General features: G+C 36.2%; 1 protein-coding gene across 4 annotated transcripts in view; it reads left to right on the plus strand.

Annotated features, from left to right (window-relative positions):
- The window catches only part of SSH2 (slingshot protein phosphatase 2), a 239,099-nt gene that overhangs the window by 27,948 nt on the left and 195,506 nt on the right, over positions 1-15,645 (plus strand). The window lies entirely within an intron of this gene.

Raw genomic sequence — 15,645 nt, forward strand, 5'->3', positions numbered from 1 at the left:
TCCATAATGATAATATCCCAAACGTACAAAAGTCTCCATTCTTGTTCCAAGACTTTATGTTAGTAAATGTATTTTATGGTTATAGCTTAATTTTATACTACTATTTAATTACTGATAGTGGGTATTACTTTAAGTTATTATTGGAATATCCATAGGGATATTATCAAGTAAAACAAATGGCCTCAAAGTAACATGAATTGTATGATGTGGAAAAAATAACATTGGCCTGATAGGAGAACCATTCATCTGGCTTTGCTACCATGTAACTCTGTGGCCCTGGCTAGTCTCTTCATCTACCTGGCCCTAGTTTTCTCATCTGAGAAATAGAAGTTGAATGATTCCCTAAGGTCCTGTTCAGTTTTAGCATTCAGAGATACTATATACTCTTGGTAAAGTGTTTTCAGACCCATGGAATAGAAGTTGAAAGAGTACTATAATTGGGTTTTATTCCTTAGTCTTTATGGTAATTATAGGCAGGCATGCGGAATAGGTTAAGAGATAATTCTGTTAATTGACCTCTGGATCCATGGGGTAGAAACTCCTTCCCTGCACAGGAAGTGTGATTTATATGCTATGTCTTAGAAATGTATTTTTAGATGCGCTTAGTGTTTATAAAGGATCTGGCCAAAGATTGTTAAAGGCCTAAATATATTCTCTAATGAGTTAATACATTAGTGACTAAAATTAGAGTTTTTAAAACTTGGTTTTAAAATAATTCTTAAAAAACGGACCTTTTGGTACAGTGGTAGGAATAGGAAGAGAGATTTGGGATGAAGGATAATTTAGGATCCAGATTAGTTTTGGCCTGGGAAACTGACAGTGGCTTCTAAAATATGCTTCCTTGTTTATTCTTCAGTATACTATAATCAATAAACCCTTAATAATAACAGTAACTACCATTCTTGCCTACTGTGCATGGCAGCATTGACAAGAAATCTGCAAGACCTATATGAAACCTATTGAAGGATATAAAAGAAAACCCAAGTAGAGGTTTATTCATGTTCCTTAAAAAGAAGACATAATATTACAAAGATGCTGTTTCTAACCAAATTAATTTATATCTTTTTTCAAATTTAATTTTATTTATTTATTTTTAAGTATGCTGTATGCCTTTCATGGGGCTTGAACTCATGACCCTGAGATCAAGAGTTGCATGCTCTACCTACCAGCTGGCTGCCCCTAATAAAAAATAAATATATACATTTATATATATATATATATATATATATTTTTTTTTTTTTTTCCCCAGTGTGATCCCAGTCAGTATCCCAATAGGCTTTCTCTTGGAACTTGATAAGCTGATTCTAAAATTCACATGGAAGAGAAAATGCTCAAGAATAGCATAATATTTTTAAATAAGAGAGTGAGAGAAGATGTACGCTGGCAGATATCAAAATGTATTTTATTATTATTTTTTAAGATTTTATTTATTTATTTGACAGATAGAGAGCACAAGTAGATAGAGCAACAGGCAGAGGGAGAGGAGAAGTAGGCTCCCTGCAAAGCAGAGAGCCCGATGCGGGGCTCGATCCCAGGACCCTGAGATCATGACCCGAGCCGAAGGCAGAGGCCTAACCCACTGACCCACCCAGGCACCCCTCAAAATGTATTTTAAACCATTACTAAAGCAGTATAGATTAATGGAACAGATACAGATCTGCATGTATATTTGGATAAAAATGATGTTTCACATCAGTGGGACTAGGAAGAACTACAACTGGAGTTGGTAATAAGCTTTCTAAAAGGTAAAAAGGTAGAGCCCCACATTACCCCAGTCTCAAAAATAAATTCCAGATGGATGATAGCCTAAACATTTTTTAAATATATAAAGTTAATAGAAGAAAGAGAGAGGAAGGTATGTTTATGATGTTGAGAAAGGAAAGATGTTAAGATCCAAAACACACAAACCCTAAAAAAAATAATAAATTTGACTATATCAAAATGTAAATTTTAAAATAATGAAAGATAGCACAATTACATTAGAAAAAAGCAGTAATTGAGAAGTGTTTGTACATATATAGCAGATGCTTTGTATTCATGATATATAAAGAATTCCTACAAGTAATTTAAAAATACCTTATAGGAAAAATAAATCATAGAAGAAATAAAAATGACCAATAAGAAAATACATTCAACTTCATTAGTAATTAGAGAAATTTTAAAATAAGATAAAATTTTCACTCTTGGCTTAGGAAAAATACTTAATGTAAAAACATATAGTGGGATGAGGAAATAGGGAAAGACATTTTCATAAACAGTTTGTGGACATTTAAATTGGTATAGATAATCTGGAGGACAATTTGGCAGTATCTATTAAAATTTAAAATACCTGTACCTCATGACTCAGCAGTCCCCTTTCTTGGAATCTAGTCTAGAAAAACTTCCTTAAATGTAACACAAGTGTCTGCCACAAGAATGATTGTTGTAGTGTTGTTGGTAATAGCAAAATACAAAACAAAACCAAAAAAACTTAAATATCCATTAATAGGCGAATGCTTAAGTAAACTCTTGAACACTATGCAGTGCTTAAGAAGAATTGGATAAATCTACATGTATTCAGATACGCTGAATATATAATGAAAAAAAAAGTCCAATCTTATTCTTTAGAGTCTTAAGATCAGTTGATAAATCCTTGATTATTTCAAATTTGTTATATTCATTTGATGGTAATGATAGTAGGAGAAAGAAACATGGCATATCAAAATGGATTTACTGGGAAAAAGGCAGTGAGCTTTTTAAAGGATTCTGGCAAGTGGGCCAAATTGCTTTCTAGAAAGGTTGTATTGTTTACATTTCTACTAGTGGTGGCAGTGAGTATGCTCCAAACATCATTTTCCAAAAATTAAAAACTATATTTTCATTTTAGGAAAAGTTAAGAAAATTGGCATTGTATAGCTATTCAGGTGACAGGCAAAGTTGATAGCTATGTATTAAGCTCTGTATGTCCTGGAAGCCCCCAGCTACTGAGTTCTATAACCAAAGTTCATCCTACACATCTTAAGCCAATTAAATAATCTGTTTCTAAGTGGAAATGTTTAATATTTTTTCCCATTGAAGCCTTTAAAAGTTTGAGTTCCTTTTTCAGTTTTTAGGGAATTTCAAGTTCTAATTTCATTTCCCTGGTATACTTTTCATAATTATTTTGTTATCAACAAAGATATTGGGAAAATAAGAGCTGTAGATGGTTTATGATTTCTTAATTCCATTTAATATAAGAACTTTATTTCTCTTTTTCATTTTAAAACAATCCTACTATTTTTTGGTTGCCAATTGACAATAAACTTACTTTATAGCTACAATAACTAAGGTTTGGAAAATCTTTAGCACTTCACATGTGCGTACATTTTGGCAGTGCATTATTTAATTCTAATTTCTAGTTTTAAACTAAAAAAAGTGTGTCAGGCCACCTAGGTGGCTCATTTGGTTGGGCGTCCCACTCTTGATTTTGGCTGAGGTCATGATCTCAGGGTCACGAGATGAGGCCCACATCAAGCTCCACTCTCAGTGTGGGGCCGGCTTCAGATTCTCTCTTTTTCCCTCTGCCCCTCCCTGCTCTCACTTGCAGTCTCTGAATGAATGAATGAATGAATTTAAAATTCAGATTAATAAAATACTGTGAAGGCTGTGCTGAACACTTCTGTAGGCAGGATTCTTTCTGAGAGCCTCTCAGGTAAAGGAAAGAATGCTGGACCCAGAAATGAAGTCCTAGGTCTGCCATTAAGTAGATGAGCAGTCTTGAGCAGTTCATTACAACTCTCTCAACCTCACGACCAACCTGTGTAAGTTGAACTAAATCCATCTTAATGACCCTTCCAGTTTCTGAGAATTACTTTCTTTTATGTTAAGAAGCTTACAGTCTGGGGAGGGAAAAAAAGGAGCTTGTAGTCTGGTGGTAGCAAACTAATTCACCTGAGTGTATTTTCTGTCTTACTATTTCACCTCCCAGGAATTTGTTGGGTCTTATCTCTCGCTAGGTTAGTAAGGTTAGGACATAGATTGGAGGAAGCAAAGAATTCTGTGATACTTGGTGGAATTATCTTAGTTTTATTCATTAGATTAACCAGAGCAATTTTGGCTTATGCAGGACTTAATAAGGAGAAACTAGGAAAGAAAATGTAATGTGTAAATTTATTTTCTGCCTTTTAAAATCCAGGAAAAGAAACTTCCTTTGAGAATATTACTCCTTTGTACATATTAATTACTTCTCACAAAATTCCACTCCAGAAGGAAAGTGATTCTAGCTCTATTTTACAGTTACAAGTGGGAAAATCTCAGCATTTATGAATTAAGTGGGCTGAGTTAATACCAGTAATATGGACTCCAGGATGAAGCCTGGATTCCATTTAACCCCTCTACAGTATTCAGCCTGCTGCCTCCACCCAGACAGAATGGACAAGTGCACTCTCCTCACATTTCCATATATATTTTTTTGTGTGTGCAGGCCTGGAGGCACTTCTCCTCCACAAAGCCCTCCCCAGTCCTTGAGCAGAAAGTAACCTCTCCTTTGTAACTTCTAATTATTTTTTCCTTCTAGTACTAAACTGAAGGCTACTTAAGAGTGAAATCCATGTTTGATTCATCCTTATATACCATGCAGCAGAGTGTCCTTTGTTTGTTTGTTTTTTAAAGATTTTATTTATTTGACAGACAGAGATCACGAGTAGGTAGAGAAGCAGGCAGAGAGAGAAAGGAAGGGAAGCAGGCTCCCTGCTGAGCAGAGAGCCCCATGATGCGGGGGGGGGCGGGGGGGGCTCAATCCCAGGGTCCTGGGATCATGACCTGAGTGAAAGGCAGACTGAGCCACCCAGGCACCCCGCAGAGTGTCCTTTGTAACAAGCACTCAGTGATGTGTGATGGCCGGCTAGTCAGGTGGATATTGGACAGATGGATGGATAGATGAATGAATGACTAGTGGGCTTTTTATCCTAGCAAGACGTGCATAAGTGTATTAGTTGTGGCTTTGTACTTGGTTTGCATTTTATTTTTTTATTTGAGTCTCAAGAACAAATTATGTTGTAACATTAAGTTTTTGAAAATATCCTTCATTTTTTTAACATTCTGTTCTCTAGTATCTTTAGGTGTCAAAATTTGGAATATCCAACATTATATTTATGGCATTGCTTTTACCAGCTTTATTTTCATGGGCCTTGGTTGGGACTTGGAAACAATGCATCTTGTTTTGATAACTTTCTGATGGACCAGAGGCCTCAAATGGATGTCACATGCTGTTGGATGAGATTATAACAAAGAAAATGACAGCTGATCCTCTTTGTTTCAAGTAGTGTCTCTCACTCTCCTCTCTCTCTCTTTCTCATTAGGTTTAGTTTAATTCTGGAAGTATTTGTTTGCTTTAAGGACAAGTTGTAATTTCTTTTCTAATACCATTTAATTATAATAGCACATAGTAGATACTCGATTAATATTGACATAAATCAACAGTGGAAAGCATTGTAGCAAAGTGGGAATAGCATGCACCTCTCAGTAAGAAAAGCCCATTTTGAAAATTGATCCTAACTCTTATATTCATCTTGGGTAAATTACTTGAGACCTGTACCCTTATTTGTAATATGGAAATGATAATAATTATGGATTTTTAATACTCTTAGTTTTAAATATTCATCAATGTGCATTCTGATTTATTTTTGTTTGGAAAGCATAGTCATCATATTTTAATTTTTAGACTTTTTTTAAACTAGATACTTCTGGAAAAAAAAAAAGATACCCCACACATTTGAAAAAATAGAATGTGTAGACATGAAGTTTAGGGGACATTCATGTAATTTAGCCACCACTTTGTACAATTTGTATAACTATGAAAAGTAACACCAAATGTACACATTTCCTTTTCCATAGAAAATCTTAATTCCTATGATTAACATAAGAAAATCAGCCAGTCAGACATTTTCAATTGTTCACTTGCTGCTTTGCGCTTATTTTTCTACGTAATCATAATTTATGTAACTCAGATCATTGAGATCATGAGTATCCTCACCATTAATTTGCTTGCTAGTTATAATCATACAATATACTTAGTAGGATACGGCTAGATTTTATCTCATCTTTTCTTGCCTATGCCTTCTCTGATCCTTATGGTTAGTAATTCATTTAAGATGTAGTATCTACTATAGTAGAAATCTGGAAGAAATAATGAATGCTGAGTAAGGTAGTATGATGTATTGCAGCCCTGATTTTTTTGATCTTCTCCTTGTTTCCATGTATTTCTCCAGCTCCTTTTAAAAAATCTTTACTTGTTTGTTTGTTCTAAAAATATGTATTGAGCATCTACTATATGTCACATACTATTGCTAGGGCAATAAATATGTATTGACGAATAAATAAAGCAGACATAGTTCCTTCTCTCATGAAGCTTTTTCTACATGGTAGTGAAGATAAAATTAAGCATGTACACAAATGTATAATTACAAACTGGTAATTCTATGACTGAAACAAATAGAAAATAGTGCTTAGATTGGAGGTTAGGAAGGGCATCCCTGAGGAAGTCAAACTTAGTGAGGTTGAAGAATGAGTAGAAGTCCATAGGAAAACAAGGAAGAGGGTGGTCTAAAAGAGAATGGAATGTTCAAAGGTTCTGAGGTAGAGAAAGTCTGACATATTTGAGAATCAGGAAGACCAGTGTGGCTGGGTCAACATATAGTGGGGCAGAATGAGGAAACTAGAGAAGTGCGCAAGGGCCAGATTATGTAAGAGTTTATAGAACATAGAAGTTTGGTTGTTGATTTCAGTGTTTTTTTTTTTTTATTGCTTGTTTTTGTTTTTTCTGAGCAATATGGAGAAACTATTGAAAGATTTTCATCAGGGTGGGACCATATTTCTGCTTTTAAAAGATGGCTTTGGTTCCTGTACAGAGTACAGATTGTAAGAGATAAGGTTGAAATAGATCAGCAGTTGGGGAAGCCATGGCGGGTGAGACAAGCAGTGGATAGATTTGAGGTAGAACCTGTAGAGCTTCCTGATAGGTTGGATAGAGGACTGAGGCAAAAGAATACATCAAACATGACTCCATCTTTCTTTCTTTTTAAGATTTATTTATTTATTTATTTGAGAGAGCTCGTGTGTATGAGTAGGAGGGGCAGAGGGAGAAAAAGCTCAAGCAGGCTCTGCGCTAAGCTTGGAGCCAGACGTGGGGCCCCATCTCACCACACTGAGATCAAATTTCGACCTGAGCTGCAACCAAGAGTGGTTTAACTGACTGCGTCCCCCAAGTGCCCCCTAGCTTTCTGCTTCTAGCTGCTGAGGTGTATGTTTGCACTATTATCCAAGGTAAGGAATTCTAGTCCAGGGTGGATTTGGGAGTGGGAGTTGGACTGGGGAGTTTACAGATGACAGTGAGATCCCCAGTAGAGATGACAAATAATTGAATATAAGAGTCTGGACCTTGGAATAGAGGTTTAGACCTAGAAATACGCATTTGGAAATCTTCAGTGAACAGTAGATATTTAAAGTCCTGTGACTAATGAGATCACTTGGTTGGGGAGAGTTATAAAAAAAGAAAAGAAAGCTCAAGACCAAGTCCTTTATCTTTTGAGAGTTTGTAACATTCTAGTTAACTTAATTTTCTGACCAAGTTACATGTTGTCTGACAGAATTCTGCATCTCTGTGTTCTCTTTTCATAACTCATGAAGCCAATGAATAAAACCCAACAATGAATTTTTTTTTAGTTAAAAGTATTGATCTGAAGATTCCTTTTAACTAAATATCTTTCTTTAGTATATTCATAAACTTTTCTGGAAAGCAGCCATTATTTTGAATACTTCTCTTTAGAGGGAGTATAGATGTGGAAAGTGGAAGAAACTGGGCCAAGTACGAAATCCCTGGAGAACTTTTCCTAGAAGCTTGTTTATAAATCAATCCATTTGTGTTCTTGTTAATAACCTCTTATAAAACCAGAACATAAAGGGCATGGGGTGGAGAGAATCCTTGAGTTGGAGTTTCCAACTGTTTTAAATTTGCTCTATTCAAGTCACATGTCTTATACTAATTGTAGAAGTTGATTGACGTTTGCCTGGGTAGGTAATGATGAAAAAGCGCAGCTTTTCTTCTGAATATGTGACTTTGGTTCTTCTTTCTTTCTTTAAATATATTTCTTGGGATACCTGGGTGTCTCTGTCGGTTAAGTATCTGCCTTCAGCTCAGGTCATGATCATGATCCCAGGCTCCTGGGATTGACTCCCGCATCGGGCTCCCTGCATCTCCATCTGCCTATCTCTCTCTCTCTGACAAATAAATAAAATCTTAGTAAATATATATCTATATATATATTTCTTATCTCTATGTGTTGGTTCCACATATTTCTTTAGAGGTTTTTGAGCCAGTTACACATTTTTAGACTGTTTATTTTAAAGATTATGTTAAAAGCCATCCTACTCTATTTCATTTCTCTTGGGTTTTTTTAGGTAGCCATTAGTAAGTATGGATATTTTGTTTTGCTTGCCTGTTGGCTTGCTTGCTTGTTTTTTTTAACCCCATAGTTCTGAAACTCACCAAAATTATTGAAATTCTTTCAAAAATGAAGTATTTCAGAGACTTGTTACTTGCACTTTTCTATGCCAAAAAAATGCCTTTTAAGCCACCAAGAATTTTCACATGCCACTGTAAGCCCTCCTGTGCTCCAGTCACTCTGTTAAGAGAACACTAGCCCACCCCCCCTTTTTTATCTGGTACTGTACCCACCTAACCTTATGTAAATATCATTAAGCATTTTTTTGGGTAGGAGGGAGATTTGGCCTTTCTTTTTCCATGTAGGATCTAGGGATAAGAATGCACACTGATTTTTATTGTTGCTATTGTATTGCTTTTTGGATGGGAGCCAAGACTTGGTGCTAATGTTATACTGTGTGGGTACTAATAGTCACCAATTCTAATTGTGAGTGTTAAACTTAAAGATATAACTCTAAGTTTTCAAGAATCAGAGCTGGAATTAGTCTAAAACCAACATTTACACAATTCAAAAGAAATAATTTTACCCTTCCATAACTTTAAAAACCAAAAGCAAGCATATCTAATAGACCACTGCTTTCCATCACTGTTTCTCTGTTTTAAAAAATAATTTAGACTTATTAAAGGATTTGGCTGAAATAAGACTCCCTGTGTTTTACTAAGATACTCATTTTAGTGTGTTATAATTTAGCTGTTTACCTGTTGGACATTTGGGTTTCGTTATGTATAATTCTGTAGGGAATATTTTGTACATAAATCTTTATATACATCTCTGATTATCGCTTAACGATGAATTCTGGAATTTACTGAGTTCAAGATAATGAGCATTTTCAAAGTTTTTGATACAATGTCATATTACTTTTCAGAAAAATTTTACCATTTTTCACTCCCAGCCATTGGTGTGCAAATTCCTCTTTTTCTTTTCTTTAATAGCTTTGGAAACATTTTTAGTCTCTTATCTTTGCCAGTCTGAAGGATGAAAATTGTATCCTTTTCTGTTTTACATTTTTTAAACTAATGGAGTAAGACATGTTATTCTCTGATTTCTTTCTAAAAAATCAAATGAATCAGAACACAGTAGTATAACTAGAATAGTATATCTTTATTCCACACTGGTTTGAAAAAATTTTGCTTACAAATGGCTGCAGGAGAGTATATTTTCAAATCTTATTATCTTGAAAGAATAGATGTATACTTTCAATTCTGCTAGAATATCTCAAGCTCTAACCAGTGTTCAGTAGAACATTAACATTCTGAATCCAGTATTCTAGAACATAAATTTGCCAGTTCTCTGAAAACACTGGAACACAAATGGAAAATTCAATAGCCCTACTTTAGTGACTTGCTTGTGATAGAGCAATGGGCAAAATGCAGGCAAGACTGCCAGCTGCTCTACATCTGCAAACATTTGTGCAGAACTAATTTTAATAACAGATGTTGGGAATATTTAAAAAAAAAAAAAAAAGCAGCTCCCCTCTGAGAAAGTCAGACCTATCCCGTGACTTCTCAGATGCCCCATAACCCTGTTAGCCAGAGTTTCATTCCTAAAATTCCTTATTTTGCTTCCCTTCTTTCTCGTGTGAGAAGTTTTAGAAATGCTGAAGGGAATCTCACAACTTCAGAAAGTCCTGATACTACTTTGGTTGTTGTCATGTTTAGAAGCCTGTATATAATTAGGGTTTACCCTTGAAAGATTCTGTTTTGACCTTTGGGGATGACCTTTTGTGTTAAGATAAAAGTTACAGGTAATGAAGAGAAACTTTCAGGGAAAGCTATTATTTTTATCAAATGGACAATAGTAATTCCAGTAGGAATTTGCTAAATCAGTGTCTGAATGATGGCTCATACAGATTTTGGGTTTATGATACCAGTACTCCCTGTCATTAAAGAAGCCCATACAGGCCCAGATAGGTGCCTCTGTGACATGTCAGTATCCTCACTCAAATGCTTAATCAAATTTTTTTTCCTGTGGTTTGCTTATGCTGAAAGGCTAAGTAAATTTTTTTCATTGTTATTATTTGATTTTTAAGTTTTTTTTTTAAATTTTAATTCCTTAAATGAGATTGTACACTCATAAGATTCAAAATTAGAAAAGTTGTAAAGAGCATGCAGTGGAAAAGTCTCCCTCCTCCTGTTTTCCAGCCATCCAATTCTCCTTTTTACATACAACGAATTAACTACTGTTACTAGTTTTCTGTGACTCTTTTTAGACGTACTCTATGCATAGATAAGCAGTGTGTGTGTGTGTGTGTGTGGCTCCTCTTTTACAGTAATAGTACCACATAACATGTAATAATTTTTTCCACTTAGTCTAGCTTAGAAATATTCCATATTAATACATGAAAACTCCCTTGTTTTTATTCTTCCTAGATAGGACTTTATTGCATAAATGTACTGTGATTAATTAACCAGTGTCTAAACTTTTGTTATTAGAATAAATGCTGCAATAAATAACATAAGAAAAATGTCATTTCACATAATTACAATAAATTTCTAGAAACATACTTGCTGGGCCAAAGAGAAAGTAGTTTTAAGTAAACATAAAGCTTGGATGTGACCCAGGGGTTCACTCTTTTTTTTTTTTTTAATTTTATTTATTTATTTATTTGAGAGAGAGAGCGAGCATGAGAGGAGGGAGAGTCAGAGGGAGAAGCAGACTCCCCACAGAGCAGGGAGCCCCATGTGGGACTCGATCCCGGGACTCTAGGATCATGACCTGAGCCGAAGGCAGTTGCCCAACCAACTGAGCCACCCAGGCGCCCCTAGGGGTTCACTTAAAAACCAAACCTGAATAGAAATAGAGATCATATAGTTAGCTGATGAGAGAGAATTTTAAAATATTTTTCTTTATTGAGTAAAAATGGCAGTGAAAATGCTGAATGATTATTTTCAGTAATGATTGGTTTTCAGTGATGGGCAATAACTCTAATTCAGCATTTTAAATTATTTCCTTATTTCCATTGGTAGTTCAAGGCAATTACAGGATTCTAAGGAGTTCATTTATTCAACTTGCTACCATCCTAAATACTACTCCACATTTTTTAAAATATTAATGTTTGGGATTTTAAATAACTTCGTGATTTTCAACTCTCACAATGTACCAAGTTTAAACATTTATGGGGTTCCTATTCTATATCCTTGTCCTCAAAGAGTTGACTAAATTAGTAGTTTACAATCTGGGCAAAAATTCAGAAAAGATTCTTTTCATCTTTTAATGTTATATAATCTGTGCTTTATTTCTTCATTTTTCCTTCAATACGGTATACCTAGCTGCATCTTTTCATGTGCTTGTTTGCTGACTATATCTTTTCTTGGTGAAGGGTCTGTTCAAATCTTTTGTCCATTTTTTATTTTTCTTACTTAGTTGCAAGAATTCTTTACATATTCTGTATACAAATACTTTGTCAGACATATTTCATAAATATTTCTTCCCAGTCTGTAGCTACTTTTTGTCTTTTTTTTTCTTAAGATTTTATTTATTTATTTATTTATTTGAGAGAGAGCAAGAGCGAGGTGGGGAGAGAGAGAGCGCGCTTGCACGCATAGAGAGAGAAGAAGCAGACTCCCTGATGAGCAGGGAGACCGACATGGGTCTCAATCCCAGGACCCTGAGATCATGATCTGAGCTAAAGGCAGATGCTTAACTGACTGAGTCACCCAAGTCCCCTACTTTTTGTATTCTTTTTTAAAGGTTATCTATTTATTTTTATTTGAGACAGAGATAGAGGGAGATAGTGCATGAGCAAGGGGGAGAGGGAGAAGCAGACTCCCCACTGAGCAGGAAGCCTGATGTGGAGCTTGATGCCAGCACCCTGGAATCATGACCTGAGTCAGAGGCAGTCGCTAAACTGACTGAGCCATCCAGGTGCCCTACTTTTTGTATTTTTAAGCGAGTCTCTCAAAGAGTAAGTTTTTAATTTTGTTGAAATCTATCTTACAGGTTTTTTCTCTTATGGTTCATGCTTTTTTGTGCTACTAAAAAATCTTTGCTTAACCCATTGCCACAAGGATTTTCCCCTGTATTCTACAAGTTACACCAATTTTTTTAGTAACCATTTATAGTTGTCACAACTGGTCTTGGCAGTTGAGGAGGCTAGACTCAGTGAGGTTGAAACAATTCATCAAAGGCCAGTTAGCCTTTGTGTTTTGTGCCACTATGTTTCAATTCCAAATTAAGTGCTTTTCCCACTCTAGAGGTCTGTGCATATTTTGTCAGAGTATGTACATATAGGGGCGCCTGGGTGGCTCAGTGGGTTAAAACCTCTGCCTTCAGCTCAGTTCATGATCTCAGGATCCTGGGATTGAGCCCTGCATCGGGCTCTCTGCTCAGCAGGAAGCCAGCTTCCCCTCTCTCTCTGCCTGCCTCTTTGCCTGCTTGCAATCTCTGTCAAGTAAAAAGTAAAATCTTAAAAAAAAAAAAAAAAAGAATATGTACATATATAATAAGATGATAGGCCTCTGTTGATTTAATATATCCTGGGGGTGATCATTTAATTTGTTGTTTCCCAAGGTCTTGCCTCTCTTATTTCCTGCTGGGATCTACCAGTTGTTGAGCATATCAATTAGAGGGTATGTGAAAGAGGAAGTAAATTTACTAACCAAATGTCATTTTTGTAGTGCCTTCATAAAAGATATTTTCTAATTACTTGGATTCAATCCAAATTTTCATTTATGGAACACAGTATTAATAATATAAGAATGCATATTGAATAATCAGCCAACAAGTAGTTCTTGAGTGCCTATTGTAAGTGCCAGGCACTGTGTGTAATTGCTGGATATATAGTAATGAGTGAATTAGATACACTTGATCTTTTTCCTCTTGAAATTTGTGGTGTAGAGGAGTAGGTTTCAGGTTCTTGTGGTGGAGGTCCACAGGTAAGAAATATGTTTTATGTGATGACTTGTTATGCTTGCGTAGGTGCTTGTTTAGGTACATACATATCTAGAACAGAAGTTTCATGAAACAGTTCTTCCTCTTCCTTTATGCAGTGTACTGATATTTTTCTTTCTATTCAGTTAAAAAAAAGCTGTGTTGCTGCAAACCACTAGATATTTCACAAGCTGTTCATGGGTCTTAGCCTGCAGTTTGAAGAAATGAGTGGATGCTGGTTGATTACTGCATTTAGGGGAGATTTTGAAGCACTGTGGTTTGTTGCCGAGGGTCTTGTTGGGAGAACCTGAATGTGGTGTCTGCTTTTTGAAATTCCCTGCTGTCCATTGGCCAAGCAGGACAGGGAATATAACTACACATTCCTCCCAAATACACCAAAACTTTCAAAATTTCAAAGGAAATTTTAAGATTCTGTAGTGCTGTAAAGGAAGGACAATGTTTCTTTATTTATTCTCAAAATTAGGGTGCCTGGGTGGCTCAGTTGGTTAAGCGTCTGCCCTTGGCTCAGGTCATGATCCCAGGGTTCTGGGATTGAGTCACATCGGGCTCCACCTGCTCAGCCAGGAGCCTGCCTCTCCTGCCTGCCATCCCCCCCCTTGTGCTCGCGCTCTCTCTCTCTTTATTTTGTCAAATAAATAAATAAAATATTTTTAAAAACAAAACAAAATTATCAGACCTATTATAGATTTAGAAGTAAATAGGAAATAACTAGCTAAGGACATTTGTCAAACACTAATGCTAAAACATACACAGAAACCTGCAAAACTGTTTCAGTAAGAAGATTAGAAAGTATCTTCATTTGATTATTTGGTATTGAGGAAACTGGGCATACTAGTGGTATTACTTGACTAGGTGTCAATTATGAGCAGTCTTTGGAGAGAGGACTTTTGTGTGGCCTAACCGCAAGTGATCTTTTTGTCAAAATACGAAACTGTTCCTTATCCTTCAAGCAAACAATTTAGAGCTTCAAAACACAAGAAGGGTCTACCCATTCATCTTAGTTTGCAATTAGTTGAGGATTAATGAAGAAAAGACATTGCTTCAGAAATTGGAAACTGGACACTTTTCATCAGAGGAAGTTTTATTCTGTGGCCCTGTGTAGCTTGATTTCTACTCAATGTGGGTCTTAAATGTTGGGTTTCGATAGTGGAGGCTTTCTAACTCCCAGTGGAAGTGTGACTATTACAGTAGGGTGATTTTTACTTTGAATCTTTCTAACCACCTTCCTTTGACAAATCTACATGAGCCAATGACAGTGATCTGAACTCACAGACAGTAGGTTCCAGATTTAAAGTGTCTGGAGGGTGCAGGGTTCTATTGCACTTCCTGACAGGTTGGTCCCCTTCCTAATGGAATTATCTTGATGTGGCAAAGGGATGAGAGTAAATTATTGTTTGTTTGGTTTTTGTTTTGTTTTGTATTTCTGTGCATGGTGGTGGAGGGTGGGGGAGCACAGGGGAGAAGAGGAGAGAGAATTCTAAGCAGGCTCTGTGCCTAGTGCAAACCCCATGCAGGGCTTGACCACATGACCCTCAGATCAGGACCTGCGCCAAAATCTAGAGTTGGATGCCTAACCAGATGAGCCATCAGGTGTACCCTACATTATTGTATTTTAAATGATAATTTCCTGAGATGCACATGGTCTAATTACCAACAAAGAATACCAATGTTGTTCTCATACCAATATTTGTTCTCCATCTAGACAGTGGGAATAGTGAGAATAACAGAATGAGCTAGTACAACTCCCAAGTCAATGGATTTTCAGGTTTTGTTTTCTTCTTTTACCCCAGTTAGAAGAAACTAGTATATTTGGAAAGACTTTTCTTGGTTATGAGAAACAGAGACCATCCACTTCAGAGGATATGTTTACATGAGAAAGATCTAAGATTTGTCTCCATATGTGATGAGCATTTTCTTTCAGAGAAATTATCCTCATGGGAGGGGATTTTCTGCTAGATCATACAATTTCTGACAGTTCTGCTCAGGCTCAGACAGCTTTGCCTCTCAGTACCTGACTGATGTCTGTAGGACATGGCACTTGTCACTGCTTCCTCAGGGGCATTGCTTGGGCCTGGAATGTTTCTTTGTGCTGACTAATGTCGTATGCAAGAAATCCATGTGTAAACTCCAGGTTTTTCTCTAGGGTCAGGACAGTAGCAACCATAAACTCCAGTGCTTTAGTGTCTAGCCCTGCTGCTCATGAAAACAACTCTGATTTCTACTGGTCCTGTGTTTTAGGAAGAGACTGACATGGATTTTCATTTCTGCAGAGGAACTTCCTGCATTTTGCTGTTGT

Source organism: Lontra canadensis, unplaced genomic scaffold (genome assembly GCF_010015895.1).
Source record: "Lontra canadensis isolate GAN:19392208 unplaced genomic scaffold, GSC_riverotter_1.0 scaffold204, whole genome shotgun sequence".
Taxonomy (NCBI): domain Eukaryota; kingdom Metazoa; phylum Chordata; class Mammalia; order Carnivora; family Mustelidae; genus Lontra; species Lontra canadensis.